Below are 27054 nucleotides of genomic sequence, written 5' to 3'. Positions count from 1 at the left end.
CAGCCACGTGGTAAGGTATAGATTTATAAAAATGGGTTAATTTAAGATATAAGAACAGTTAGCAAGAAGCCTGCCACGGCCATACAGTTTATAAGTGATATAAGCGTCTGAGTGATTATTTTATACGTGGATTGTGGGACTGCGGGGCTTGGGGAACCTGGAGAGAAGCCCTCCAGCAACAGCCTTTGTCACAGTCTCTTCAGCAGGAGGGGTTTTGTGTAGAGGAATGGGAGGGATGCTGTGCCATGTAGAGTGGATGGGAGGCTTTTGGGAGACAAAGTCTCACCCAAATCCTTGACATTGTTGTGGTCCGAGGCCCTGAATCAACCTGTGCAGACACAGAGGTTACACAAAGCAAGATTCATTATTGGGCAGCACAAGCAGAGACTGACGGGTCAGGGACAACAGTACAGACTTGGGGGCCGATTGTGTCCCAGAATGGTCATCTCACTAAGTATTTAAGTACAAACCCACAAACATCTGTGCCAAGCTACAGTTACATTTCCCACAAATTGGGATTCAAAGATTAGGGACTTTTCCTATGTGTTCCTGTTGGGGAATATTTGTTTAACTCTGTAAAAAATGTGTTACATTTGTTAACTATGCAAAGATGTGTCGCTGTTTTACCTTGCCTGCCTAAGGCACCTGATTGGTCTAATAAAAAGCTGAATGGCCAATAGCAAGGGAGGAGGCACAGTCGGGGCTTCTAGGCAGGGAGAGTAAGTAGGAGGAGGAATTCAGGCTTGGGGGAGACAGAGAAAGTGATGCCAGTGAGATGTCAGGGGCCACTCAGTCAGACACGGAGGAAGCAGGAAAGTAGGACCTACAGAGTGAAAGAGAGGTAAAAGCCCTGAGGCAAAATGTAGACGAATAGAAACAGGTTAAATTAAGTTAAAATGACTAGTGGGACAAGCCTAAGCTAAGGCCGAGCATTCATAATTAATAAGTCTCTGTCTTTATTTGGGGGCTGGTGGGCAGCCCAAAGAAAATTCCAACTACGTGTTCTATCATTGTCAACCGGCATAGAATGCAAGCTTTTCAGTCCAGCCAATCAGACTCATTTGTTCTTTCTGTTGTTGGGGACAGCCATATGTCTTTAGAGAGCTAAAGGTGCATAACAGACTATTTCTCTTGTTTAAAGAGGAGATGCGTCAGCTCCTGGATGGCTCCCAGCTCCTTAGGGCTCAGGAATGTGGACTTTGCTTCACCCAAAAGGTAAAACAGAGCCTAACGTAAAAAAAAAATGGTTGTCCTTAGGACAAGGTGCTTTTGCCTGTTCCCAACAACATCTGTCTGAAGAGACTCATCTATCCTCTGTGTGGAGCTCATCAGGGCCTTCTGAACTTGAATCTCTCTTACATCTGTATTCCTCAAAACCTGAACCCCAGCCCAGAGAAATAGAACAGGCGACCCCAGGAGGCACAGACAGGAGGCCACAGGGAGAAGGGAATCTAGACTCGAGGTGTGCCATACTCTGGCTTGGAGTCCTTGGGCTAGCCACCGCCAGGTCTCCCTGCCCCTTTTGTGGTTTTTCAAGACAGGGTTTCTCAGTGTAGCCCTAGCTGTCCTGGAACTTGCTCTGTAGACCAGGCTGTCTTCAAACTCACAGAGATCTACCTGCCTCTGCCTCCTGAGTGCTGAGATCAAAGGTGTATACTACCAAGCCCAGCTCTCTCTCTTTTCTTAAAAGGAGGATGTTAGATTGAGTAGCTTCATGGCCTTTCCCTTCCTAGATCACATGTTAAAAGAAACCCAAACAACTGAGATTTATTTATTTATTTATTTATCTATTTATTTACTTATTTATTTGTGTGTGTGTGTGTGTGTGTGTGTGTGTGTGTGTGTGTGTAAATGTACATGTTCCAGTGTGAGCATTCAGAGGCCAGAAACTGATACTAGCTCGTTTCCTATATTGTTCTTCAAGGTAGTTTTTGACAGAGTGTCTCTGGAAGCTGGGGATCACTGCTGTGGCTGGGCTGGGGCTCATCCCCAGTCCTGAGGTTACAGATGTGTACAACCATACCTTAAAAAACCCAAACCAAAACCATTGGTACTGGGTATCTGAACCCAAGGGAGAATTTCCTCCAGGACACAGGAGAAGCAAACAGTGGAGGTTTCTTTTTTAGCAGGTGAGAAAATGGAATTGAAAAACACACCCTCCATCATAGAGTGTAGACCCAGTCCCCACTAGCTGTGAGGAAGACCTTTCTCTAGTATCTGGACTTTATAAACTCTTGGTCTATGGAGTGAAAAAGTGCTGCCCAGGACCTGCACAAGACCAACATTCTAGCATGGAGGGGGAAGGGCTATGGATAATTAATGGCTTCTGGAGGGGAGAGAGCATTAGTTTTCTTTAAGGCTGTGGCTTCTGATAGGCCCAACACTAGCCAGTGGATAGCCCCTTACTCAGGAATGTATGAACAACGCAAATTGGGCTCAATGGGTTATTTTTGAAGAAAGGGTATGAAGTTGAAGGTCAGGAGGCTGGCGTGGATCCTGATCTGAGAGGAGTTATGGGGTGGAGTAATGAGTGAATGTGATCAAGATGCACTGTGCCTTTAATCCCAGCACATCTCTGAGCTCTATGACAGCCTAGGCTGCAGATCGAGTTTCAGGACAGTCAGAGCTACACAGGGAAATGTTGTGGGATAGTATTTTTAAGATGTGTTACATTTGTTTATACTGTGGAGTACTTGTTTATGATGCAGGGATGTGTTGCATTATTTTATTATTTTATGTTGCATTTGTTTAACTCTTTTTTCCCCCCAAGATGGGGTTTCTCTGTGTAGCTTTGTGCCTTTCCTGGAACTCGCTTTGTAGACCAGGCTGGCCTCAAACTCACAGAGATCCACCTGCCTCTGCCTCCCGGGTGCTGGGATTAAAGGTGTGCACCACCACCGCCCAGCACATTTGTTTAACTCTTGAAGCTGTGTTACTGTGCCTGTCTAAAACACATGATTGGTCTAATAAAGAGCTGAATGACCAATAGTAAGGCAGGAGAAAGGATAGGTAGGGCTGACAAGCAGAGAGGATAAATAGGAGGAGAAATTTGGGGGGAGAGAAATCAAGGAGGAGCGAAAGGAGAAAAAGAGGACTCCAGGGGCCAGCCACCCAGCTACACAGCAAGCCACGGAGTACGAAGTAAAGAAAAGGATATAGGATAAAGGTAAAAGCCCAGAGGCAAAAGGTAGATGGGATAACTTAAGAAAAGTTGGCTAGAAACAAGCCAAGCTAAGGCCGGGCATTCATAAGTAAAAACAAGTCTCCGTGGATTTGTCTGTGAGCTGGGTGGTGGGCCCTCCAAAGAGCCAAAAGAACAGAGTTTAAACAAAACAAAACAATAAAACAACCACCAACAACAGAGAAACCTCCCAAAACAAAAAAACAAAAAACAAACAAAACAAAACACATTGCATGAAATTCTCAAAGAATTAATAAAAAAAGAAAAGAAAAGAAAAGCATTTAAACATTGTATCTATATGGTATTTCACAGCTATTAGATAACGTGGTATAACTGTGGAATCATAGGAAATGATGGTGGATTTTGCTAAGCACAAAGAGAGCTACAATTAAAAAAAAGTCTTGGTCTACCATTTCTCCCCTTTACCCCAAGGATATTCTGGCCATGCCTTTAGTCACAACACTCAGTAGGTAGAGGTGAGTGGAACTCTATGAGTTCAAAACCAGCCTAATCTACATATTGAGTTCAAGAGGAGTCAGAGCTGTACAGCGAGACCCTGTCTTAAAAAAAAAGAATCTGTATAAAACTGTAACTATCCATAAAGCTGTGAAATTTACCAGGGGAAAGGTCAACAGTACCTTGTCAAGAAGGAGCTAGCCCCCTTATTTGTCTTCCCCAGGGACCTCACCATTTAACCCTAGAAGCTGCAGGTCACTTGAGCCTCATAAACCTTTGTAAAGTAAAGATCCTCAAACCTCTCCCAGCTGCAGCAGACCACAGAGCTTGCCCTTGGCCAGGACTCGAGTAACTGAGACTCGGAATCAAGGACTCAGCGCTTGTGAGGGGTAACTGAGACTTGGAATCAAGTCTGGCTCTGATATGGCTGCTCCTTCTAAAGCACACCTGACCTGGGCACAGGCTGGATGGAGGTCACTTTACCGGAATAGATGGGGGCACTATGGAGTCCTGGCCCCCTGTGGGTCTCATGCACACAAAGAAGGGATGGAACTATTCCCTCACATGGTGCTTTGGGCTGAGTACCCAAGCCCCCCCAAACCAGACATTATGCTGGAAGACCTCAGGCTGTAAGCAGAAGGGAATTTGAAAAAATGGTGTGATGTGGCTGTGGTGTGTGGGGACAGGTGAGAGGTCATCTGAGGCTGGCCCGTGGCCTCAGGCCCCTGATGGAATCCCTGTTCTTCCTAGTCTGCAAGTTTCTTTGGCTGTGGGCCCTCTGATCTCTGGGTGAAGCTTCTGTAGCTGCCCGTTCTTTCCAATCTGATCTGGACTCGGGGACTTCCCCAGGATCTGTGCACCAGACCTCTGGCCTCTGGTGGGATCTTCCTCCCCCCGACGGATCAGTCACAGGCTGCACTTCTCAGAAATGTCACAAGGTGGCGCCCAAGCACCACGTCCCACAAGACAACCGCTTCCCCCTGGTCTGTACTGAAGGGACTGTGTCTGGGCTGTCTGAGCCTGGCAGGGCTGGTTTATGGCCCCTCAGCGCTAGACTTCCTTGCACACTTTTTCACACCCTCTAAAGGACTCTCAGGTCGTTCCAGTGTCAGGGCCTGGAGCAGGGAACCTGGGTTCTGTTCTGGTTTTGAATGGTCTTGGAAGTTATCCCCGCCACTTTGAAACTCAGATTGCTCTTCTGATGAATGAACACAATGACCAGCTTCATCCCTCTTCTGTCCCTCTCTTCTTCCTTTGTTCTTTCCACCATATTTTCTGAGGCCCCTCTAGACTAGGTGTAGCATACAGCTGTGTGTGCAGAGTCAATTGAGGTCACTTAGCACAGACACACACAATATCTGAGACTGCCATTAGTCTTAGAACAACCTCGTGCTGACCCCATTATTAACTCATGGAAGAGGAGGCAGGTGAAGGCTTTTCCATGACCACAGGTCCGGGAAGTGGCAGAGTTGGGATCTGAACCTGGACCATTTGACTCTAAACCCCGTCAACATTGGTTTCCATGTTTACCTGTTGGGTGCTATGGATCCAGCCAGTCTTCTTCAGGGGCCTTTGGACCAGCTTTGGTCATTTGCTCTCGTCTGGTTTGAATGCGAAGGGCCTGACATTTGCTCTCGTCTGGTTTGAATGCGAAGGGCCTGACAGGATCCTGCATTTGATTGCTTTGTCATTGGCTGGTGGCTGTGTTGGAAGGGACCCGGGGCCTAGCTGGTGGACTAAGGGTAGGTCTTTGAAAGTCATGCCTACTTCTGCTGTTTGCTTCCTGCTCCACCAAGACCTGAGAAGTGGCAACTGCAAGCTCCTGCCTCCAAGAGGTGAGCCACGGCCAAGCCTTTCCCACGGCAACCAAATGGTCTTTACTCCCCTAACTTGCCTCTGCTGGGGGTTACTCAGAGCATCCAGCAAGGGAACTAACACACTCGCCCGCCTGGATCCTGAGCTCCCTGCTTCCTCCAGGTCCCCACTCATTCTGCAGGTTTGGTTCTGGTGAGGACTCACAAGAAGGCTGGAAAATCAGTGGAAACAAGAGTCCACTGATGATCCGGGGCCCTGAGAAGGTTCCAGGCCCAGCTTCTATCTCTCAGCCCCTAAGCCCATCAAGGAACAGAGGCCCAAGTCCTCTGTCCTCAGTTCTGGTCCCGTCATCAATGCTCATCATGTAGATTGGAATGACTGATTTCGTCCTTCCCCAAAGACTGTGAAGGCATGAAGCTTTTCTCCTTCAGAGACAGTGTGAGGCTGCCAGAAGGAAGGGGCCGTGGGGCACATTTTAAGCTGTATTTCACAGCGAGCGCTTTGTTTTTGCTCAGGTTGCCGCTTATTTGGAATTAAATGCTTATATGGAGGCCGAGGAAGCACCTGTCAGCCCCACTCCGTCTGTCCCCGGGTGCCTTTCTCTGCTCGGCACGTGCGACCCTTCTCATGGCCAGGTGTGCTCTGCAGCAGATGTCAGCAGGGTGAAGTGACATGGAGGAGCTAAGGAAAACATGTCACTTCCTGCCAACCTGCTCCGACACTCTCTGGGCAGCAAGGCCCTGGGCTTCACGCTGGGCCTGGTGACCTCCAGACAGATGGCCCAGCCTTTGGGACCACAGCTGTCTCATGTGACAGGATACAGGATAGTTCTCTTCAGCTCTCGAGTGTGCAGAACACACGCGCCCACATCTCTCAACTCGGTTCACACAGTAACGCTGAGGAGCAGGGACTGCGCCTCCACCAAAGAGGCGATGAGGCTGAGCTCAGGCAGATTGTGACATTGCACAGTGATGTCCAACCTGTCTCCCCAACCCCCACCCCAGCATGAGCCACGCTGGACTTCCCAGTCTTCATCAGACTCTATGCCCCCTGAGAAGGGCATGCAGAGCCTGCAGTAGACTCAAAACTCCGACCTGCTGCCTAACCTGACATGGACTAAAGGAGAAAAATTATTTTCAGAATTATTAGCATCAAATTCCGTGCCCCCCCCCAAGTCCATTAAAATACAGCATAGTGTTAAGCACAGTTTTAAAAAAAAATTAGGCAGGGCTGGGCCTGTGACAGGTATTTCATAGACACTGCCTTTAACCTAATAATTTTGCATAGTAGATTGCTTAAAAGTCACAGAGACTCAGAGAGGCTAAATACATGTTGTGTGTGTGTGTTTACACAGGCAGCGGAAGAGTGGGGGTCAGAGTTCAAAGTTCTCTGCAGGGGGCAGCTGCATGAGGTGGGCAATCGTGAAGTCTCTGGGTCTTAGCTTATTTTCCTGTAAGTAGGGATGAGAACATCCACCCCGTGAATATCTTCTGGGGCACTCGGATTGCGTGCATGTAAGACATTTGCGTCTGAAACGGTGGCCGTGTGTCGCTGGCATCATCCTTACATCACCCTCTCTCCCTCCTGGGGCTGCTGGGAGAAGGAGATGTGGCTCAGGCTGTTGGGGGGCGGCATTTGGGACCTGCTCTGGAAATGGAGGGACCGTTGTTGGGTGACAATAGGGCATCTCTGCCCCTTTCAGGGTTGTGGTTCTCGACCTTGTGTGTGACCCGGGATAGGGTGGGGGCAGGGTCAGGGCACCTCTCACCAAGTTGAGGGCAACCCGAGGCTCTGAGGGGCCAGCAGTGCCTCAGATGTCCAGACAGTGACTGGGACTTACGCCAGCCGCTGATGGCACACTGGGCCTGAGCAACCCGGAGAAGCCTGGGCATCGACAGGGACTTGGTATCCCTCAGGCTTGGGAAAAGTTTGGGCTGCAGCAGAGAAAGTTGCGGGCCCGTGGGAGAAGGTTGCAGGCACTCAAACTTTTCTCCCTCCGAGCTCATTGCCGAGTCCCCGAGGCTGCCAAGTGATTTGCCACCAATTAGGCCATAATGAGCTGGACCTTGGTGGCTCCTGTAGGTGCCCCTGCGGACGTAGACTCAGCAGGACACCTGGGGCCCAATTAGAGCAGCCTGGACCTAATGCCTGGTCCAGCTGAGGCCTGGATCCCAGGGAGCCCCGCCTGCCCCAGGTGCCCACTTTGCTTGCCCGGCCAAACTTTTAATGAGTGAAGCGGCTACTTCCCTCACTTGCCTGCCGGTTGCGTAGGCATGACCCCGGGGCCCTGCCTGCTCCCCACTTAAAGGCACAGAGCAAATTTTTAGTGTGTGGTGTAATGCAGTCTAAATGGATCTGTCAATCAACAGGCAGGTCTGTTAGTCAACACTGACCCCTGTGACTGGTGCAGGCCCAGGCCCCTCAGGACTTTGTTCTCAGGAAGAACAGTCACAGAGTTGTCATGAGGACAAGATGACATAGCACAAACCGAAGGGCTGATTACTTAGGAATGGGTATTATTGTCCTAAGCCTGGCTGTGACCTTGACTCTGGCCTCTATTCCTAGCTGAACTAGAGGCAGCTCTGACCCGGGTGCTCATAACACTGGTGTGGGTTTTCTGCTCTGCTGACCACTGGGCTTCTCTGCTCCAGGCTGGGTTGACCTGGTGACTATTGTTTCTAGGTCTCCTTTGGCACATGTCCCCTTTTTTATTTCCCCCTATTTCCTAGGCCTTCAGACAGTCAAGGGCCTGTCCCTAACCAGGCCCGCCCCTCCCTCACTGCACAGATGGGAGGAGATCCAGGCTCAGGGAGAAGCAGGGCAGCATGGCTACTCTATGCACTTTCAACAGTGTGGCAATCTCAGCAGCCAGGCGGTGGGGGGCAGGCATCCACCTGCCTACCCATTTGTAGACTCCAAAGCCATACTGGGCACATATCCATTCTCCATTATTTACTGGGCACATTTCTGTGCCTCTGCTCCTCCACATAAGAAAATATTAGCCTTCACCTCATGTGGTAGTTGTATTAAATGAGATTAGAATCCATGTGGGACCCTGGAGCTAGGCCTCTGCATGGTGGGATCTCCATAATTCATACTAGCCATCTTTCCGGTTACTATGACGCAACCATTGATCCACCAGACACCAAGGGGCCACCTACTGTGTGCCAAGGTCGGTGCTACTCGGCCCTGGGCTTACAGCAGTGATCAGGCTGGCCTTGGAGATAAATTTTACTGGGGGATTCAGATACATAAGGCCATCATTTCGAGGTCAAGGGTGTGGCTGGCTGAGGTGGGATGGAGGCACCGCCAGGGAAGGATTCCCAGAGGAATCTGAAGTTAGACAGGGTTTGCTGAGTTCTTACAATGCATTGGGCCCTGCCCAGGGTTTTGTAACCACGACCTTCGTCCACCTCGGGTCTCATAGACACACGGGGTCGCTTTTCTACTGAGGGGAACTGATGGTTAAATTGGTTGTCGAAAACCACCCCGCTGGTGAACAGTGGTGCCAGGACCCACTCGGAATTTGTTTAAACTCAAATCTTGTCCCTGTTTCTTCAACCGTGGGGTGATATTTCTTCATCTATGGTGGTGGTTTTGATGGACAGATAGAGGAGAAAAGACCCTCTAACATAAAACTAGCTTTACTGACGAGGACCCAGCCTTGAGATTTCCCCTGCAAGAACGGTGGAGAGGAAGTGAACACACTGACGTAATTACCAGCACGGGCCTGGCCTGAGTTCCGGCCCACCCACTCACTGCTAGTGTGACTCTGACCTAGAAAAAGTGACTGCATTGTTCTGCACATCAGTCTCATTCTGCAAAACGGGAGAATGACAGTGGCAGACAGGGGTTAGTAATTCTACCCCCCCTGCAGCTTTATATTATTACCCGCTTCTTCCTCAGTCCTTAGTTTTTTCCCCCCTCTTCCCCAGGTAATCTGGGTAGTTTTAAGGAACAGATTAGCATGTGGGATGATGCTTGGCACATAGGACACGGTCAGACAATGTTGTCATTATTCCACACCACTAGGGGAAGGCCCGCAAGGCCAAGGATGGCATTCTTGAGCATGACGGGCATTTGAGGTGTGTCCCAAAGTGTCCCCCACGTGTCACCGGGTCAGCAGTGATGCTAGTGTCTTTTGAGAAAGGGCGCTCTGTTTTATAAGCAAGGGAAACACAGAATTAAACCAAGAGAAGCACCTTTTCCCCTCTGAGAGACTCCAACTCGTTTAAGGAATTGTCAGCCCCCCCCCCAACCCCCAAAGCTGAGGGAGAGAGTGTACGGTGGTTCTCAAGTTGCAGGGCCTTGGGCCATAGTGCCTTTTTGTGTGCAGCACTGGTGTGTGTGTGTCCTGGAAGACACTTAGGAAAATGCAGACTTTCTTTGCTTTTTTTCTTTTGTTTTTTAATTTTTGAGGCAGGGTCTCACATAGCCCAGGCTACTCTAACTGGCTATGTAGTAGAAGATGACCGTGAGTTTAATATCCTCTTGCCCCCTACCCCCAAGTGCTGGAATTACCAGTGTGTGCCACCAAGCCAAGGCCACAGAGCTTTTGTTTTGCCTCAGTCTGTCACTGTGGGTCTCAGGGCTGCCCCATGGGCTTCGGCTTCAGTTTCCTTCTGTGAAATGGGAACAACTGTATGCACTGACAGGGCCTATCTCAGTTCTGTTAAGGACTAAGTGAGGAAATTAATGTAAGTCTCCCACAATTCCTGGCACACAACAATAAATGTCAGCTTTTTAATAGATGCAAACCTCCTCTGGAGTGGAGTCATACTGATCCCCCTCCAGATAAGTGGATCTTGCCCAGAGGTTAGCCCTTTCAGTTTGCAGTATAGAGCACCCACACATGCCAGGCTGAGACACAGTGATTACCCTCCTCCCTCCCCTTGACCTCTGGTCACTGAGAATGTCACTGGGCCAGGGGCTAGGGTCTGGCAGCCAAGGCTTTTGGATGGGCCAGGAGGAAGGGCAGATCTGGGGGGGGGGATCGTGTCCACAATACACCAGGAACTCTAGTTCAGGCCAATCTGTCCCCTTGGTGGTGGAGCCGCGGCGGCCTCCGCTTTGGCGGCGCTGAGAGCTTGCAGGAGGCTCGGGCAGGCTTGCTCCGGGTTGCCAAGGCCGGGCCTCGGCCGCGCTCCGCTGGGGCTCGTTAGCGCCGCGGGCTGGCTGTCGCCGCCGCGGCCCGAGGGAGCCTGGCGATCTTGTAAACATTGGCTTCCTGTGCGCTGACGAGGCCCGGGGGAGGTGGCGAGCCGGAGGATCGGCCACCGGGACCCGGGCGCCCAAGGCAGGTGCGTGCGGCCGCGCGGGGGCGCCCGAGTCCACGGAAAGAGCCTGCAGGGTGCGCGCCGCAGCGGAGACACTGAGCCAGCGTTCCAGGGAGTTGCTGTTCAGAACCTGCTGATGCAGTGGGCAGTATGGGGGACCTCAGTGCCCTCCACGGCAAAGCATAGGTCCTGATTCTTCTCACTCAGATTTTAAAAATAAACTCAATAAACTTGGAACAAGGCTGGGGGCTGATGGAGCTGCAGGAAAGGTCTTGGGTGGACATGCCTGGGTGCATCACTGTTTTCAATTTTACTGCCTGGCGACAGGGTGTGTTTTTCAATCAATGCTCTGCCTGTGTTCTAGCTTAAATCCAGTTCACCTTTCTCTTCTCCTTACCAAGGGAAGATTAAAATTAAGACGTCCAAGGATCATATTAGGGCGTGGAGGCTCATGCGTGTAACATGTACCCCTAGAGGTGGAGGCAGAGCCACCCGAGGTGCAAGGTCATCTGTGACTACATAGCAAGGTTGGCACCGGGAGGTCCTGCATCAAGAAACAAGCAAAACCAAACCAAAACAGACAAAACCAAAACCAACCAACCAATCCAATGACACCCCCTCTCCCCTGCCGCCCACAAAACAACAACTAAATCAACGATAAACAAAACCCCAACCCCTAGCTCCCCCCCCCCCCCCCCGCCCAGTCCCGCTCCCCGGCATCGTCTTAGAGCCTGTATTTGGCATTGTTAGCCCCATCCGAGAAGCCAGGCCTGTTTGGGGTGGGCATGACTCTGAGAAAGGGTCCTTTCAGTTCTCGGAACAGCCACCCTGGCTAGGACCAGCACTCTCTGCTGCCTGTGTTCTTCTCCACAGTGCAGGGTGTGGACCTACCACTGCGTGTCGCCCCTCCCCTTCCCGGGTGTCCTTGTCACTTCAGTCTAGGAAGCAATAGTGCTTCGTGTCTGCAAGTAGCTCACCCTAATCCTGACGTCCTCCACACCGTGGACCCTCTGGCTGCGATGCCTGTACGTCTGACAGATTGGGCGGGGAGTGGCGATGTCCTTTTGAGGATGGTACCTCATTCGCTCTGCTTGCTACGACAAACCGGGTGGCTAACCAATAATTTCTCACAGTTTTGGAGGCTGGGTATTTCAAGACTCAGGTGCTGGCAGATCGAGGGCCTCTTCAGCGTCTGCAGAAAAAGGGGACGTTATTGGGCCGTGGGAACAGTGGAAATGAGACTCAGGCATGTGTTAAGGAGACGCCTTCAGCTCCAGTTGCCTGACTTCAGCTCCAGTTGCCTGACTTCAGCTCCAGTTGCCTGACTTCAGCTCACAGGAGGCAGGGAGCAGGCTGCTGCTCGGTCAAGAGAAGCAAGCTTTTATTGCTCTGGAGGTGGGGTAGGCTAAAGCTGGCTAATTTCCCCCTGTTCAGGGGCACAGTGGAGCTTTCCTGCTTGTGCGCTATCATTCTGGCTTTGGGGTTTGCAGGCGTACAGGAACTGCTGTCTTGTACAAATATCTTGACCTCCTAGTTTGGTATGGATCAATCTGAGGGACAGTATGCTCTTCAGCAGCCAAGAAGGCACAAGGGGTTGGGTAGAAGAGACACACCAGGCTCGAATCGGAAACAGGACAAGTTAACTCTGAACTATGGTTTTGGAAATAAACTACTCTCCCCCTCCCCACAAGACAGGGGTTGTCCTGGAACTCTGTAGACCAGGTTGGCTTGAACTCAGAGATTTGCCTGCCTCTGCCTCCCGAGTGCTGGAATTAAATGTGTGCGCCACCACTGCCCAACTGGAAAAGACTTTTTAAGTGATCAGCATCTCTACGTGCAGAGTTGAGCAGGACCTGACTCAAACGTTAAGGCAGCAAAGCAGGCAGACACAGTATGAAGACAGAGTTGCCCAGCCTTTATCTCATTTAGTTACCCATCAGACGCCTGCAGGCTGCCTTGAGGAGCCAGAGTAAGCAGGCCACTGTTGTAACCCCCACAGCAAGGCCTTACCTATAGTTCAGCTGGGTGACATCCTGAGTCAGGGTTGATTAAGAGCAAATGCCGTTTTGCTCTGCAGAGTGTCTGACATCAGAATTGATTTGGAGGATTTACAAGGACATGTCACGACGGGATGAGGTTTTTTTCTTGTTCACACTTCTCTTTGTCATATGTGTAGCCATTTTGAACCTGACTAGTTTCAGCTTGGTCTGCATTTTGGCCCTGTGACCTAATCTTGGGTTTATAAAGCAAGCCTTTAATCCCAAATAGTTTAAGAGTCCAGAGTTGGTTTGCCGTTTGTTATTCTATGGTGTTCCTACCCATGGGAGCAAGACAGGGAGACTTCACTGCTATGCAGCGCCTCTTCCCATTCTCTTTGGGTCTTCAGAAAGCAGTTATTTTCTGAGCTGTTTCTCTTTCCCTTTCAAATGTGCAGGCCAGCAGCAGTGCGTGGGATGCCGTCTACACAGGACCTTGACTCTGTCTTTTTAAAGCATCTCTATCATCCTCAGATCACCGTCATGGTGGCTGTGGTAACTCCTGCCTCTATCGTGAACTCTATGTGTCATCTGTGTGTTTCAGGCTTAACAATGGGGCTCTGTGTTGAGAGACTTCTTTCTGGGGGTTTCGCTGTTGTGTGAACATCGTAATGTACTTATAAAAACTTAGGGGGTACAACCTGCTATATCCCAGCTGTACCTCTTACTGCTCCAAGGCCATGCTGAACAAAACATGATATTACATCAAGCCTTGGAAAAAACTATGCACCCTAAAAGACACAGTAATGCAAGGGCTTCTTTCTGTAGGTGTAGGTACACTGAGTACTATTTAAACTAATTTCTTTCATAAGGAGTCCCCTGAAGTTATGTCTATGGAGCATTGGGTAGGAGGTAGAGGCAGAAGAATTTCTGAAAGCCCCGGAGCTGGCTAGCCCAGTATATGTATGGAACAAGAGACCTTGTCTGGAACAAGGTGGAAGGCAAACATCAGGTTGTCCTCTGACCTCTACACAAGTACTGTGGCACCCACACTGTACCCACACGTGTGAACACACACTCATGATAAAGAGTATATTATATTTAATATATAAGCCTCCTTTGCTATACTTGGCACAAGTTCCCTGCACCACTCCCGGGAGCTGAGTCCTGCTGGGAGATATGGCTGCCTCTTACACTCCGGCAGCTGGCAGGCTGAGGTCCCTGCTTCCCTTGGCCAGTTCCTGCCACAGCTAATTTCCCTGTGGCCTGTTCTGGCACCGAGCCTTCCCTGGCAGAGCAGGCTGCATGTGAGGAGACTGTGTGCCTCTATTCCTGGCACTCCCCCAGGATCCTTCTTGGTGCCACAGTACCCGGTTATTATGGTTATGAATATGTGTGACTGCGTGTGTTATACTTTTATGCAGCTGACAGCTCTTGCATTAGTCCAGGATCATGCATGAGGTACGGGCTGAACTATTCTGTGATGCACTAGGCATCAGGGGTGTTAGTTCCTATAGTCTCATGGGACCGCTGTTGTATGTGTGGTCTGGTGTAGAATAAAAAGTTGTTATATAGCACATGGCGGATGATAACTCCAGGACGGAGGGAGGAGTCAGAAGCAGGAGGAAGGCCATTGTTGGCACTTGGGCTCTCAAGTGGCAACATTGGCAAGCTTACCACCTTTCTCTTCTGCAGCAAAGAGTGTCGTGAGTGCCAAACCCAGCCCATAGGGGTCCCAAGGGCTTTCGTGCACCTCCTCTCACAGGTGAGCCATGAGTAGAGCAGCAAACTGCTCCTTTCTTGCATTTCCTTCTTCTCTCTACCTGGCACAGGCTCTCTACACCACTCCTGGGAGCTGAGTCCTGCTGGGGGCCATGGCTGCCTCTACACTCTGGCAGCTGGCAGATGGAGGTCCCTGCTTCCCTTGGCCAGTTCCTGCCACAGCTAATTTCCCTGTGGCCTGTTCTGGCACCGAGCCTTCCTGGCAGAGCAGGCTGCATGGGAGGAGACTGTTCTGGGCAGACCAGCCTCTATGCCTGCCATTCCCATAGAGTCCTTCCTTGCCCCGGCCAGCGGGGTGTCAACGGGGGCGACCCACCTGCGGGAGAGAATGAAAGGGACGGGGGAGACACGAGAGAAGACAGCAAGACAGTGTTCTGATCAAGCTGCAAATTTTATTCTCCTCAGCAAGGCTTATATAGCATGGGAAGGGGCAGGAAGGAGGGAAGGGGTGCAAGACATGCCGTACGTGCAGGTGAAGGGAGACGTGCAGGTGAAGGACTACGTGCAAGTCACGAGGCTAGGTGATAAGGCCACTGGTCAGGGCCCATTGTTCTGTTGGTATGCTACCTGACCTACCGAACCTGTTCTTTATCTTTGGGGGCATCTGGTGTAGGGCCTGTGGCTTTTTCTCTGGTCTAGCTAGTACTTTTCCATGGTTCATGTTTGGTCCCTGGCACTTCCTAGTGGTTCAGTACCTGGCAGAATTCTCCCAGGAGACTGCATGCTACTCTGTGTTAATGCAGTGCCGGAGCACATTCCTGCGTTCTCCCTTAACTGCTTCAGCAAGGAAGACTGTAGCTCCCAAAGTGTGTGTTTTATCTCATCAGATATGTGGGGGGAGACTCTCTTGTCATCAGTGGGTGTCAGGAACCAGTCTCCCCCACGTATGAGTCTCCAGAGGACTCTGGGACACAGGCTTCTATGTTCCCTCCCCTTTAGAAATATGACTTCTCATATGGATCTTGCTAGTCCAGTGATGCCAGGAGTCCCTGTTCTTCTCTCCACATTATAGGCTGTTTCTCAGAATTCCCGTTGCCAAAGTCTCCCCAAATGCTGTCTCAGACTGTCTTGTGCTAAGTCTAGCAGGGAATATTCTTTGTAGTCGGCCAACCCTAGCAGAACATCAGAGGAGCAGAGAACAGAAGCTCAAATGGCCTGTTAGAGACTGAACCTCGACAGCTTGTGGAGGTTCCCTGGGGATACTAGTGAGAGACTGAGCTAGAAGCAAGCAGTGTGGCAAGTCCAGGCCCCCTCTTCCTACGTGGACTTACCTTGGTCTGTGTCTCCCTTGTGGGAGAAACTTGTTTTTCTTCTTCTATCAAAGGTAGTTATTGAGACAAGGATTCATTGTGAAATTCAGCGCCAAGAAATGGGATAAGAAGCAGTCACCATGAATGTCACAGATAAGGAAGCCATCTTGGCCAAAGGTGTTTGCTAGCCCACGTTGGGTCGTGGACCACTCTTTACACAAAGAAAGTGGTCTTGCCAAGCTGCCCTTGCTCTGTTTGTGTTTAAGGTGGCTGTGTTCCTTTGTGCATCCCTGAGGCTGTTCTTTGTTTTTCTCAGCAGGGAAGTGAGGTCTGACGAGAAGGCAGAGAAGCAGAGGTGCTTGAGAATCATCCAGAGCTCCTGGGCTCCACTGAAAGAGTGTCTGATTCGGTGGCTGGGGGCTCAGATTTGCATCTTTCCCAAGTTCTCACTGAGCATGGCTGCTGATTCAGGACAGCACCTTGAGGGGTTTTAAGGTGGTTAGTGATTTGGGAATATTTGCAATGCAAGAAGTTCCTTAATCAAGAGACATATAGCATAAACACTTACTGCTTTATAGATTTGCCCCTGCACCATTATAAAATGGCACAGGCGTTTTTATTGCTTAGTATCATTATTATAATAATTTAAACTCTGAACTCTCCATTCTCTTAGCTAATGATATAAATCAGAATAAAAATAGATTTACTTATTTTAAGGATTCATATGCTGGGATTGCAGGCACATGCCATCAGGTCTATGCATGAGTTCTTTTGAGCAGAGGCACCACTGGTAAGAGCCCCAGGCAGAAATGCAGGTTTACTTATATAACCAGCAGGTCTGAATGCTGCCTCCAAGGGAGCTGTGCGGAGACTGAGAGACTCGATCATTGCTAAATCTTAAGTCTGAAAATGACTCTGGTACTGGGGCTAAGTCTCCACTGCAATGGTATGGTTATTTCAGTCCCAGTCTCTTGTTGGCGATTTTGGATTCCCACACATCATAGTCACTGTTCTACTGCATCGAAGAGACGGTGTGACCCAGGCAACTCTTATAAAAGAAAGCATTTCACTGGGGGCTGGCTTACAGCCTCAGAGGGTTGGTCCATGATCATCACAGTGAGAAGCATGGTGGCAGGCATGGCAGGCATGGAGAAATAGCTGAGAGTTACATCCTGATCCTCAGGCTGAGAGAGAGAGAGAGAGAGAGAGAGAGAGAGAGAGAGAGAGAGAGAGAGAGAGAGGCTGGGCTTGTCATGGGCTTTTGAAACCTCAATGCTTGTCCTTAGCAACACACTTCCTCCAACCAGGCCACACCTCCTAATCCTCTTAATCCTATTAGAGAGTTCAACTCCTTGGTGACTGGGCATTCAAATATATGGGCCTATAGAACCACACTATATTAACATTAATCTATTGATAAACTTTTGATGTTCCTTCACTTGGTTATTAAAATCGAACAAACAAAAACCAAACAAAACCACGTAACAGTCCTTGTTGTTACGTGTTAGGATAGAATCTGCTCATTAGGATGTGCTTGTGTGGGGTTAGGAAAGGGTGCACTTGTGAAGGTTAGTTTTGACTGTGGCTATGATTGCAGTAGGAGAAGTCTCAGAGGGCCAGGTGTGGTGGTGCATACCTTTAATCCCAGCATTCAAGAGACATAGGCAGAGGCAGGAGGATCACTGTGAGTTCCAGGTCAGTCAGGACTATCTCTAAACCCTCACACACAAAACATCATCATCAACAACAATAACAACAACAACAGCAACAATGGGTAGGTGTGGTGGTAATCTAATTGTACTGAAATATTATTTTGATTGTATGTTAATAAATAAAGTTGTCCGGGGGTCAGAGCTATTAGAGCCATAGCAAGAGTGTGGTGGTGGTGGTGGTGGCACACGCCTTTAATCCCATAGATCTCTGTGTGTTCAGGGATATAGCCAGCATTGGAGACATATGCCTTTAAGACCTAGGGGGCTGTACATTCAGACAGTGATGAGGCAGTCATGTGTTTGGGTTTACAACCAATGAGAAGGCAGAACAACATACTATAAAAAAAACGAACAGACAGGAAGTAGGTCTCTTTCGCGAAGCTGGGACAGCAGGAGGAAGGGTGAGATTTTAGCTCTGAGCTCTGACCTCTCGGCTTTCTCTTTTACATTGTTTCTGTGTTTCTTATTTAATAAGACGGTTGGTTACATCTACAGGTAGGAGGTTAACGGGCACACCTTTGGGTGTGTTTGTGACCGTGTTTCCAGAAATGACTAGTTCATGAGGTTGGTGATCTCATGGGTGAATCCTTTGGTGGATGCCTCTTAGTTTAGCATTATTTTGAGATACGTAAAGAGAGGAATTGTGGCCTTACTCCTTGAATTTTATGGAAAGTATAAATAAGAGTTGATGAGTTATTGATTTAAAAGAAAAAGGTTAATGTAAAGTTGGTGGGGTTAAAGAGGTGGGGGTGGGTCTTTGAAACGTTGGGTGTGTGTGGTCAAAATACATAGATGAGGTTCTTAAAGAAAAAGTAAAAATAATAGTAGATTCGTTTTTATATTGCTGAGCAGATTAATAATAAGATTGGTATCTGCCAATTTCCATTATAATAGAAGGTAGTCTAAGTCATACAACAGTATCAAAATCGTGTTTATTGAAAATAGAGAACAGAAAACAGCAGCAGCATCAAAAACAACATAATACACGAACACACGTGATCTAGGAGTGGAGGTTCCTGAGCAGGGCATGGGTGGGCTGAAGAAGTATCATCATTTGCCTCATGTGCACAAGTTTGAGGTGTGTGCATGCGTGTTTGTATATAAAAATATATTCACGTGTGTCGGAGTCCAGCTAGTGCTGACCTTGTTTGCATGTATTTTGGCTGACATCTTAGGACTGGCCATTCTAGAGTATATGTATTTTCAAGACATCATGTTGTACATCCCGTAAATACATAAATTATTAACTAGGTAACTTCTTTTATGTTAACTGCAAATTTACGCAGTATGGGGAGCAATTGTAACATACTGTGAAAGAGGAAGATCCAGATAGTGCATAAGGTCCGAGCCCAAGTTCACTCATCCATCAAAGCAGCTGTTCCTGAGAGACCGGTCAGCGAGGATAAAGGTACAGAAGGAGTAAAGAGCACAGCCTGCCGGGAAGCTGGTGGGTGAGGGAGGTGTTGTATTGAGGAACAGGTACAGTGGGAAGTGTGGCCTGGAATGGAAGCTGCGGCCGCCTGCCTTCAAGAGTTCTCACTACCAGGAAATGATGAGTTGGGAGCAACATACACCTTAAAGGCTGGAGTTCACCATCCCAGGGTGTAGACCTACTTGAAGACATCATGCCGTAGATGAGTCATTTATGCAATTATTGCTGGTGCCTCAGTTACCGAACTGAGGAGGAAATTCTTGAGAAAAATCTTCCCTGAAATTGAATAGTCAGGGGCTCCCAAATCTCATTCCTTAGCCTCATCAACATCATTCACATATTTCAAAACCCCTGCTCCCTGACTGGGGAACACTTACACGTGATGCCACCCAAGCACCTTCAAAGTTACATCCAGTGACAGATGTCATGTAATTCTGGTATTCCTGTTTTACGTTCACCCACCTAATTAATCATATTTTTAGTCAATAAATAGTTCATGTGCATACAGAATGGTAAGCACAGGCCAGGTTTAGGATATAAAGAAGCAACTAAAAGAGATACTTGTCTCATATGCAGAGTCCAGATTTGAATAAGTCAATAAATTAGTAAGTGACGTTAAGGTACAAGGGTGACTGTGAGGGAGCCTAAAAGAGGAGGACAAGAGGATTTGTCTTCTTTGGGGGAAGACAAAATGCTATGTTTTCTCCCATATACACAATCTAGCTTTAAATATACACAACATAACATGGATATTGCCCGCAACTAATTTTCTGGTAGTGAGAACTTGAAAGCAGAAGAGGGACTATTTGGAAGGAGAACAGAAGTGTGTGTGGGGGGGAGTGGGGGAAGAAGCAGACAGGAGTGAGATCCGTGATTTAGATGTGTGGGACTATGATGAAGCCCATATTGCATTCTAACTGAAAATTTGATTAAAAATTAAGAAAAAAATTTTTTAAGAAAAAATAAGGAATAATTTTCCTTATTGCCTAAAAGGCAATAGTGAAGACCCTTGTCTTGATGGTTGCCAGCTGCTGTGTCCATGGTTGGTGTGGTGGTTTGAAAGAAAATGGCCCCCAAAGGGAGTGGCACTATTAGGAGGTGTGGCCTTGTTGGAGGAAGTGTGTCACTCTGGGGTGTGCTTTGAGGTATTCTATGCTGCAGGCCTTGCTCCAGATGGGTTCCTAGACCTGGGATTGATGGGTGGAGTTGTTGTCAAGAAAAGACTGTGACCACCTGTTGTTGTTCAAACAAGTGGCCCCAAGTAGCTCGAGTCATCTTTATTTATGCAGCCTCAATGGTTTGCATGAACAAGTTTTCAGCAAGCTTTTACTTCCTAAGTTTCTAAAAATGGTTACAATAATTATCAGTTTGTTCCTTGTCTCTTTCCCCTTCCGTCTCCCAGCTCTCCCACCGGTAGCCATGTTGGTCTGTATCTCTACCGTCAGAAGCAAAGTAGTTTTGCAGGCTACAAAGGAACTTTTCTGACCAGGCACACCTAAGGTAGAACAGTGTTCCCAGTTGGCAGCACATGAGATTATAGCATCATGCAAAGTGACACACAGTTTTGTCTCCGGTAGTTACTATTTACATTTGGGAGGATCTAGATTCTCAAGATCAACTCACCAGCCAAACCTGGGTCAATCCATTTTACACTTTGTACTACTCTATCTCCTCCGGGGATGTACCAGGTTTTCCCATTTACCTTACAGGCAACATAACACAGAAACTTACTCTTAATGGTTGGTACTGCTTGTCCCTTGTCCTTATGTCCATCTCCCTTAACTTCTTGGGGTATTGGCACAGTTATGAGAAATGAGGGAACTGTGGGTTTCTATGGTTCTGCTTCATTCCCTGTTCTTTGAATGTTCCTATTAACTCCTGATATCATCTATTTAATAAAATTCCTTTAAAACTCTTGGGGTTAAAATCGTTCTTCCCAGAGCAGTTATGCAAATATGTAATATTAAACTTCATGACCTATTGTGACTTGTTAAGTCTAGCTGAGGGCTGTGCTGGAAAGGTACATCCTGTTCTTAAGAAGCCTGGGTTCATGGTCACACTTGAAACATCAAAGACCTTAGGGGCTGAATCAGGTCCAATGTATATTTTTAACAACATCCCCTCTGGCTCACACAGAGGAGTGTTATCAGGGGGAAGTTTTCCCTTAGTGTTAGTTATCTCACCCATGACCGACAAGTGAAACTAAAAGCCGCCAGTAATATGGCTTGCATAGCAAAAGCAATTGAGAGCACATAGACCATACACTTTCGGGATTATGCCCAGGATTGTGCAGGGAACTGTCCACAGGTCCTTGCCAAGTGGGTCAGGGTCTTCAGGGTCTTCCACAAGGAGAGCCACTTGTACTATTCTCAGACATTGTTCCCCAAAGAAGTCACGTGCTCAAGCTACACCCAATGAGACAGTTCACTTCCTGTGGCCTTTGGATCACGGTGTAGAACTCTCAGCTCCTTCTCCAGTACCATGTTTGCCTTCATGCTGCTGTGTCCTGCCAGGATGATCATGGACTAAACCTCTGAACCTGTAAGCTAACCCCAATTAAATGTTTTCCTTTATAAGAGCTGTTATGGTCATGGTGTCTCTTCATAGCAATAGAAACCCTAACTAAGACAGCTGGTTTCAGGGTCATCTGTCTCTACTTGTCCCTTGTTCATATGTCTGTCATAAGCTGTGTAAGTGGAGGATAAAAGCAGAGAAAGTTCTGCTTAGCTGCATCATCAGGTGAAGTGAAAATAAAACAATCAAAGGAGACAAGCAATGAAAATAAATGTGTCGGGGGCTGGAGAGATGCTCAGTGGTTAATGGCACTTGTTGCTCTCACAGAAGACCATGGTTCGATTCCCAGCACCCAAATGGCAGTTCTTAACCATCTGTTAACTCCAGTTCCAGGGGGTCCAAGGTCCTCTCCTGGGTTTCACAGGCACCTGGGATGTATGATGTACATGCAGGCAAAACACCCATACACATAAAATAAAAGTAAATAAAATAAAAAAATATTAAAAACAAAAGCAAATCCAGTTGTGTCTTGAACAATCACAGCTCGGGTGTCCTGTTAACGAACAATGCACACTTTATCCCTTAGGCCATGGAACTCTGCATTAGTATCCACTACTCTGAGCGTGAATATCCCTTCAACACAATCCTTGTCACAAAGGATCAAAATCTGGGGGCTGCAGAGATAGCTCAGTGGGTCAGAGCACTTACTGTGCAAGCATGAGGACCTTTGTGTGGATCCCATCCCCTGTGTAAAATGCTGAGTGTAGCCATGAGTGCTTGTAATACTGGCACTATGGAGGAAAGAGGCAGGAGAATCACCTAGGCTTGCTGGCTACCAGCTCAGCTACAGGGTCACTGGGAGACCCTGTGGGAACAAGACAGGAAGTTATAGAGCAGGACACTTGACAGCCTCTTCTAACCTCTATTCACATAGTAGCATGCAGACATGTGTGCATAACACACACACACACACACACACACAAACACACAGAGATAGATAGATAGATAGATAGACAGATAGATAGATAGATAGAAAACCATTGATCATTGATAAATATTACCAGTTTATTATTTATATGGAAAGTTGTGTTTAACTTTTTTTTTTTTGAGACAGGGTTTCTCTATGTAACCTTAGCTGTCCTGGAACGCACTCTGTAGACCAGATTCACTCTTTGAATTCAGAGATCTGCCTGCCTCTGCTTTCTGAGTGCTGCGATTAGAGGTATGTGTCACCACACCAGGCTAAACCTAGTCTTTTACCATGAGGGAAAGCTGGCAGGCTGACCAACCCAGCTACTACCCAGGCCCAGAACCAGGACTATGAGGTAGCCCACCCAACATCCACCTCATTTTGAACTGCTGGAGCATGTGAAGAGGAAAAACTAACAAATCCAAAGCTACAGGATCTCCATGACACAGGGAACAACAGGATATCGAGGAGGAGTCCCAGTGGAGGCCCAGTATTGAGGGTGTAGTGAAGCCAGAGGCCTTGAACCAGACCAGTGACTCATTGCAATGAACACTTACAAGTAAAGATGTATGGGCTGAAGGGTAAACTGTGTCATACTACAGCTTCCGTTCTGAGATTTATTTTATTTATTTATTTTGTTGTTTGTTTTGGTTTTTTTTTTGGTTTTATTTTAAATTTTGTTTTGTGGGGAGGTTGCAAGGGCAGAGGGTGGAAGTGAGGGGACCGGGAGATGCGTGTGATGGGATGCATAATGCGAAGTCCACAAGGAATCAGTGAAAAGTTAAAAAGGCTGTTTCCTCCCTCGCTCTCTCTTTGCTGCCAGACTTCTGCCATAGTGGATCACAGCATGCTCCCGGGAAGGGCCTGTCCCAGTTGATGCTGTCCTACATGGTAGTGTCCTCATGTGGCTGAAGCTGACATCTGACACCTATGTGAAGGAACAGATTTGCAAACTGGCCTGACTCCCTCCCAAATAGGTGTGATCCTGAGGGATTCACATGGTGTGGCTCAGGTCTGCTTTGTGACTGGTAATAAAATCTTGAGAATCCTTTAAGTCCAAAGGCCTTGCCTCTGACCTCCCTGAGAATCTGCACCATTTGATTAAGAAAGCGGTCACTGTCCAAAAGCATCTTGAGAGGAACAGAAAGGATAAGGATGCTAAGTTCCACCTGATTCTGATATTCTGAATTCTGATTCAGAATTCACCGCTGGCTCCTTACTATAAGACTAAGCAGGTCCTCCCACCCAGTTGGACACAGGAGTCGTCTACAGCCTCTGCTCTAGTGGCTCTCTTGTGTACACAGAGATAAAATCACTTTGAATAAATTTTAAAAAAGTTATAAACAAACAAAACCAAAACAACAACAACAGCAAAAACCAAAGCAAAAACAACAACAACACAAACACCGAAAAACAAAAGCAAAACCCCCAGTCCTTTAGAGAAGGCTTTTGGGACAGGAGTTTGGGATGGTCTAAATGTGGTTCTGATAAGACAGAGTGCTGGGTGTGTTCCATCTCCTGACTTTGTAGCTGGCTACACTCATAAGAAGAAAGAGCTTTGAGTTGGAGGGAGGCCGGGCTGGGAAGAAGAGGGCCCAAAGCTGGAGTGTGCTGGGCTCATGGGACAGCATGGTGGAATGAGACAGTCATGGGGAAGCCTGGTCCTGCCTCTCATTTGTGTGACTCTGGAAAGTCAAGGGATTTATTTGATCCTTAGCTGTGACGTGGGAGTTATAATAATGGCTTTTCAAGATTGTGAAATCTATAGAGACCAGGCTGGCCTCGAACTCACAGAGATCCACCTGCCTCAGTCTCCCAAGTGCTGGGATTAAAGGTATACCCTCCTTGGCTTTTACATTTTTTTTTTTTTTAAGATTTATTTATTTATTATGTATACAGTGTTCTGTTTGTATGTATCCCTGCAGGCCAGAAGAGGGCGCCAGATCTCATTACAGATGGTTTTCAGCCACCATGTGGGTGCTGGGAATTGAACTCAGGACCTCTGGAAGAACAGCCAGTGTTCTTAACCTCTGAGCCATCTCTCCAGCCCCGGCTTTTACATTTTAATTAATTAATTAATTCATTTTTGAGTCAGGGTTTCTCTGTGTAGCCCTGGCTGTTCTGGAACTCACTCTATAGACCAGGCTGGTGCCAACTCACAGAGATCCTCCTGCCTCTGCCTCCTGAGTGTTGGAACTAAAGATATGTGGCACCATGGCTTTGTGTTTAACATTTCTTTAATTAGCCAAGTTGTGGGGGTGGACAGAGAAGGCTTTTGCAGGACACCATCTTGAGAGAAGCCAGAGAAGAGAATGGAGAGTTAGGGGGGCTGACTTTGGAAACTCAGTAATTTAGGAAGAAGACCAGTTGAGCAGCACAGCTCAGTCCCAGGAGGGCATGGTGTAAGGCCTTCCCTCAAGGGTTCTCAGGAAAGAGGATAAAAAGCGGATGCAGGATGAGCTGAATCTGCCACAGACCTCCTGTGTGTTCCTGAAGTCTCCAAGTGTGACTCGGTGACTAGATAGGTAACCGTGGGTGGCCTGGTTATTAAGGTAAGAATTAGGCTGCTGTTGGGTCACACGGGCAGAGGTGACAGGACTCTAAGAGGCAATGGGATATGTGTTAATACATTTACACCTGAAAGCTATGGCGTGGCCTCCTGAGAGCAGGGGTAGGGGGCGAGGGGATGGAGGGAGGCCAGAGCACAGGGGCTGAAGGGAACATTTTGAAAGGTGAAGAGAAACACCTGGGGGACATGACAGAGGTTCCAATAATGAGAACGGGGGGAGAGGAAATGGAAGACGTTCTGACGGAGCCTGCAGACTCCTTTGCATGTGAAAAGACCTCTGAGGGGCTCAGGGCATGGTCGCTTGTCCTGGGCTGGACATTGGCAGCCAGGGTGATTTGACAGGTGGAGAAGAAAGGTGGAGACGGGTGCTCCTCTGAGGAGAACACCATGGGCTGACAGGCAGGAGTAGGAATGGAAAAATGACGTTAACAGGCATAAGATAGATAGCAGTTACCGAGCCTCCATGAAAAAATATCCTTAGTCTCCTCAACTTCTTCATCTTTATGACTGTAGGATGAGTTCACCTTTCTTCTCAGAGGTGCCTTCAGTGCCCAGCCAGAGCCTCCACAAAGGTTATTGGCTTGCCTGTCCGCCCTTCTCTCTAGCCACAAGCCTGTATCTGAATCTGAAGTATGATGTTTCCCCAAACAAAACAAAACAACTGGCCATTGCTCAAAACATGTTCGTTGAGGGATTAAGCTGGTGAATGAAGAACAATATTCAGGGCAATGATGAAATTACCTTTTAGTTTCCAAATAGCAAGAACTGCAATCCATCTCATGTCTGAAATAATGATTGTCTTTCTAATTTGGGTCATCGGAGGCTTGGTTCCCTAGAACAAAGCCCCGAGAACCTCATTTCAGGAACATGGGTTAGGTCATTGCTTCTTCTTTTTTTTTTTTTTTTTTTTTTTTTTTTTTTTTTGGTTTTTCGAGACAGGGTTTCTCTGTGTAGCTTTGCGCCTTTCCTGGAACTCACTTGGTAGCCCAGGCTGGCCTCGAACTCACAGAGATCCGCCTGGCTCTGCCTCCCGAGTGCTGGGATTAAAGGCGTGCGCCACCACCGCCCGGCCATTGCTTCTTCTTAAAAGTAACCAGTCCACAAAAACTATAGGCAGCTAAGGAATGCAGAGAGTGGGAGAAACATCTTCCCCAGGGAGAGCATGCCAAGCGGTTGTCCAAAACCAGATGGGCAGTCCTGAAAACACACATACAAGTAACTTTACACGGACTGAGTAGGTTATATTTAGGAAAAAAGAGGCCATGAATTTGAAAGAGAGCAAGGAAGAGTATATGGGAGAGTCTGGAGGGAGGAAAAGGAAGTGAGAGATGCTGTAATTATATTACAATCTCAAAAATGAAAAAGGAAAAAGTCTAAAAACAAACAAACAAACAAACAAAAAAACCTCCTGTGTGTCTTCATACGTAAGCACAGTGAAGTCAGAGAGCTTCCAGATTTCGTTTGAATAAATTGCTCGTTTGTGATTTTTGGTGAGTGGTCCTCATGCGACTTTTTTTTAAGTACAGAGCAGGGAGAACAACTTGGATGTCTACTCCCTGCATGAAGAATACATGAAGCATGCAGCCCGCTGTCAAGTGAGGCTTCATAGATGGGATTGACTCCTCCGTGCTGTGCCACACTCAGATCCATTGATTCCTGGGACATCACTGGCCTTTTATGGTCTAGTGTTAAGAGTCTAGTAAACATGCATGAGGGGATCAGCAATCATTTAATTATTGCATTGAGATCTATAAAGGATAAGGATTGAGGGAAAAGGTGTGCTTAAGACTCTTTACAGGAAAAAACATCTGTCTCCTTGGCTCTCTCTTGCTCTCCCTCCACTCCGGCTCCTTTGGACTGGAAATATTTCAGAACCGTACTGTGCATGGCTGTGTGCTAATGTACACTGCTTCTCTTCTCTTTTATTATTCATGTTATGATTCACTACTAACAAAGACAAGATCTCTGGGCATGAATGGCTCATTCTGTGTGTGTTTGATTCTTTGTAACTAGGGTTTATAGGCTAATGTCTCTTATTTTTGATGAATTGGAGATAATTCTAGGTGGATGTCATTCATTGGAGCGTAGATTATCTTTCATCTTTGTGTGCTTCTTATTTGC

General features: G+C 47.7%; 1 pseudogene; it reads left to right on the top strand.

Moving 5' to 3' along the window:
- Positions 1-14943: 14943 nt before the first annotated feature.
- LOC114706658 lies at positions 14944-23674 on the top strand (annotated as a pseudogene).
- Positions 23675-27054: the final 3380 nt, after the last annotated feature.

Source organism: Peromyscus leucopus, chromosome 1 (genome assembly GCF_004664715.2).
Source record: "Peromyscus leucopus breed LL Stock chromosome 1, UCI_PerLeu_2.1, whole genome shotgun sequence".
Lineage (NCBI taxonomy): Eukaryota > Metazoa > Chordata > Mammalia > Rodentia > Cricetidae > Peromyscus > Peromyscus leucopus.
The sequence above is the reverse complement of the archived record's forward strand: the minus strand, read 5'-3'. Positions and strand labels throughout refer to the sequence as shown.